Genomic DNA, 5000 nt, shown 5'->3' on the forward strand with positions numbered 1-5000 from the left:
ATGACGTGAACGACTTTTCGGCTCGATTTAAGATACCGATGCATGACGTGAACGACTTTACGGCGCGATTTAAGATACCGATGCATGACGTGAACGACTTTTCGGCGCGATTTAAGATACCGATGCATGACGTGAACGACTTTACGGCGCGATTTAAAGCTATACCGATGCATGACGTAAACAAGATCACACCGATGCAGCACGTTAACATTAAAGCCCGCCTAATCCGATCGATGGAGGCCGTCTCGAGTGTCCAACTTGCTCACAAGAGCCGAGAAACAAACCGATGCATCACGTAGACAAGATCGTACCGAATGTTAACACAATCCAAAAGGAAATAATCTTAGATGAATATCGATTCTGATTATTGATTTTTCTTTCGCGATATTGATAGAAGACATCTGAATGAATTTCGAATTAATTCCGAAATCAAAAAAATATTTTCAATAAATTTTTTTTCTAGAGTACCTCGGTCTTTTCTATTTTTTTTCCAAGTTTCGTACGTCAATCAACATACATCCCAGAAAAAATCATCTCTCTAACTATCCTGGTTCAAAAGTTGTATCGGAACTTTTCACGTCGAAAAAGAACATAGGCGAAAAAGGACGTGAACATTATTCCTTATAAAAATCAAACCCGACCATGGATTTTGATTCTGATTGTTGATTATCGCTATTAGAACACATTAGGAGGCAACCAAATCAAATTTGAGAAAATTCCACAATCAGAAAATTTTTTTCGAAAAAAAAAAAAAAATTCGAGAACACCTCGGTCATGGCAAGTTATTTCCCACAATCCATTCCCCAATCAACGTACATCCCAGAAAAAATCATCTCTCTAACTATCCTAGTTCAAAAGTTGTATCGGAACATTTTCACGTCGAAAATATATCTCTAAGTCCAGACCGATGCACCACGTAATCTCGGGCAGACCGATGCACAACGTAAATGACGATCGGGACCGGGGCGATCGGTCGTATCTGACACCGCCGGCTCGGTTCTAACATCGTCAATGAGTCGGGGTTGTAAAAAAGGACGTGAACATTTTTCCTTATAAAAATCAAACCCGACCATGGATTTTGATTCTGATTGTTGATTATCGCTACTAGAACATATAAGGAGGCAACCAAATCAAATTTGAGAAAATTCCACGATCAGAAAATTTTTTTCGAAAAAAAAAAAAAATCGTAATCACCTCGGTCATGGCGAGTTATTTTCCGTATTTCATTCCACAATCAACGTACAACATAGAAGAAATCATCTCTCTAACTATCCTGGTTCAAAAGTTGTATCGGAACATTTCACGTCGTAATATCTCGCCAAGTCCAGACCTCGGCGATAGGTAGTATCTGACACCGTCCGCTCGGGACTGACATCGACTTGGACTCGGGCTGATGATGGGGAGGCGTTTAAGGACGTGAACATTTTTCCTTATAAAAATTAAAGTCGACAATGAATATTGATTCTGATTACTGATTTACGCTTTAAAAACACATTAGAAGGCAACCAAATCGAATTTGAGGAAATTCCACGATCAGAAAATTTTTTTCGAAAAAAAAAAAAATCCGAAAAATATTTTTCGATTCCGATTACTGATTTACTCTTTTAGAACACATTAGGAGGCAACCAAATCAAATTTGAGAAAATTCCACAATCAGAAAATTTTTTTCGAAAAAAAAAAAAATTCGAGGACACCTCGGTCATGGCAAGTTATTTCCCACAATCCATTCCCCGATCCACGTACATCCCAGAAAAAATCATCTCTCTAACTATCCTGGTTCAAAAGTTGTATCGGAACATTTTCACGTCGAAAATATATCTCTAAGTCCAAACCGATGCACCACGTAAACTAGGGCAGACCGATGCACCACGTAATATCGGGCAGACCGATGCAGAACGTAAACTCGATCATACCGATGCTTCACGTAATCTCGATCTTACCGATGCACCACGTAAACAAGGGCAGACCGATGCAGAACGTAAAGTAGATCTTACCGATGCACCACGTAATCTCGATCTTACCGATGCACCACGTAATCTCCATCTTACCGATGCACCACGTGAACTGGATCTTACCGATGCACCACGTAATCTCAATCTTACCGATGCACCACGTGAACTGGATCTTACCGATGCAGAACGTGAATTGGATCTTACCGATGCACCACGTAAACTCGATCTTACCGATGCACCACGTAATCTCGATCTTACCGATGCACCACGTGAACTGGATCTTACCGATGCAGAACGTGAATTGGATCTTACCGATGCACCACGTAAACTCGATCTTACCGATGCACCACGTAATCTCAATCTTACCGATGCACCACGTGAACTGGATCTTACCGATGCAGAACGTGAATTGGATCTTACCGATGCACCACGTAAACTCGATCTTACCGATGCACCACGTAATCTCAATCTTACCGATGCACCACGTGAACTGGATCTTACCGATGCAGAACGTGAATTGGATCTTACCGATGCACCACGTAAACTCGATCTTACCGATGCACCACGTAATCTCGATCTTACCGATGCACCACGTGAACTGGATCTTACCGATGCAGAACGTGAATTGGATCTTACCGATGCACCACGTAAACTCGATCTTACCGATGCACCACGTAATCTCAATCTTACCGATGCATCACGTAATCTCGATCTTACCGATGCAGAACGTAAACTCGATCATACCGATGCACCACGTTATCTCGGCAGACCGATGCAGAACGTAAAAAAAAAGCTTACAGCACGCGGTGTTCCCAAGCGGTCACCCATCCAAGTACTAACCGCGCCCGACGCTGCTTGGCTTCAGTGTTCTGACGAGAACTGGCAATTTCAGCGTGGTATGGCCGTAAACAACAAATATAGCGATATTTTCTATGATATCTCACTTTTTGGGAGCGGAAAGGACGTGAACGTTTTTCCTTATAAAAAATGAAATAACTTTTGGATATTAATTCTGATTGTTGATTTAAGTTTTAAGAACACATTAGGACATATCTCAATGAAATTTGAGGGATTTCCGAAATCGAAAAATATTTTTCGAAAAAAAAAAAAAATCCCAGAAGACCTCGGTCATCTCAAGTTTATTTCCATATTCTATTACACAATCAACGTACATCACAAAAGGAACCATCTCTCTAACTATCACAGTTAAATTTTTGTATCGGAACATTTCACGTCGGAATATCTCGCTAAGTCCAGACCGGGGAGATCGGTCGCATTTGACACCGTCCGCTCCGGTCTAACATCGTCTTGGAGTCGGGGTAACGATGGAGAGGCGTTTAAGGACGTGAACATTTTTCCTTATAAAAATTAAAGTCGACAATGAATATTGATTCTGATTACTGATTTACTCTTTTAGTACACATTAGAAGGCAACGCAATCAGATTTGAGGAAATTTCAAGATCAGAAAATTTTTTTCGAAAAAAAAAAAAATTCAAGAACACCTGGGTCATGGCAAGTTATTTCCCACAATCCATTCCACAATCAACGTACAACATAGAAGAAATCATCTCTCTAACTATCCTGGTTCAAAAGTTGTATCGGAACATTTCACGTCGAAATACCTCGCCAAGTCCAGACCGGGGCGATAGGTAGTATCTGACACCGTCCGCTCGGGACTGACATCGACTTGGACTCGGGCTAATGATGGGGAGGCGTTTAAGGACGTGAACATTTTTCCTTATAAAAATTAAAGTCGACAATGAATATTGATTCTGATTACTGATTTACGCTTTAAAAACACATTAGAAGGCAACCAAATCAAATTTGAGGAAATTCCAAAATCAGAAAATTTTTTTTCAAAAAAAAAAAAATCCGAAAAATATTTTTCGATTCTGATTACTGATTTACTCTTTTAGAACACATTAGAAGGCAACGAAATCAAATTTGAGTGAAATCCAAAATCAGAAAATATTTTTCGAAAAAAAAAAAAAATTCGAAAACACCCCGGTCATGGCAAGTTATTTCCCACAACCCATTCCCCAATCAACGTACATCCCAGAAAAAATCATCTCTCTAACTATCCTGGTTCAAAAGTTGTATCGGAACATTTTCACGTCGAAAATATATCTCAGAGTCCAGACCGATGCAGAACGTAAACTCGATCATACCGATGCTTCACGTAATCTCGATCTTACCGATGCACAACGTAAACTAGATCACACCGATGCAGAACGTAAACTCGATCATACCGATGCACCACGTAAACTCAGGCAGACCGATGCAGAACGTGAACTCGATCTTACCGATGCACCACGTAATCTCGATCTTACCGATGCACCACGTAAACTCGGGCAGACCGATGCAGAACGTGAACTCGATCTTACCGATGCACCACGTAAACTAGGGCTGACCGATGCATCACGTAAACGACGATCGAGAGGCGCGAAAGGACGTGAACGTTTTTCATTATAAAAATTGAAATAAATGATAAATAATGATTCTGATTGTTGGTTATCATTTTTAATAAGCATTAGGAGGCAACCAAATGAAATTTGAGGAAATTCCGATAATAGAAAATTTTTTCGAAAAAAAAAAAAAATTCATGAAATCCTCGGTCATCGCAAAATATTTACCATATTCTGTTCGATAATCAACGTATATTTAAGAAGGAATCATATCTGTATCTATCTTGGTTCAAATTTTGTATCGGAACATTTTGACCAAAGTCCGAGCTTCGGCCGAAACAGACACCGCTGACCTGGCCTATCGATCGACCGAGAGTCGGGGATAGAGCGTAAGTGTTGTCTGGAGGGGAACCCTGTGCTCTCCTGACATATATAGGGAAGGTGGTCGCGTTGGGCGATGCAGAACGTTTGGATCGGGAATTATATTTTTGGTTCAGCTATTGGAATATGGTTTATTGTTGGTATATATTGGCGAAATAACGTTCTTACTGACTGGGGATATTCATAAAAATGAGTCCGGAGATTTTCAGATCGAAGTCCGAGTGATCCGACTTGGAAGGCGTGTTGGGTGGGTCGAGATGG

The 5000-nt window shown here is 40.5% G+C and overlaps 1 non-coding gene across 1 annotated transcript; it reads right to left on the reverse strand.

Annotated features, from left to right (window-relative positions):
• Positions 1-2743: 2743 nt before the first annotated feature.
• Positions 2744-2862, reverse strand: LOC123688300. Its single transcript, XR_006749828.1, has one exon. It is a non-coding gene; the product is annotated as a 5S ribosomal RNA (ribosomal RNA).
• Between the last annotated feature and the right edge of the window lie 2138 nt (positions 2863-5000).

This window comes from Harmonia axyridis, chromosome X, assembly GCF_914767665.1.
Source record: "Harmonia axyridis chromosome X, icHarAxyr1.1, whole genome shotgun sequence".
Lineage (NCBI taxonomy): Eukaryota > Metazoa > Arthropoda > Insecta > Coleoptera > Coccinellidae > Harmonia > Harmonia axyridis.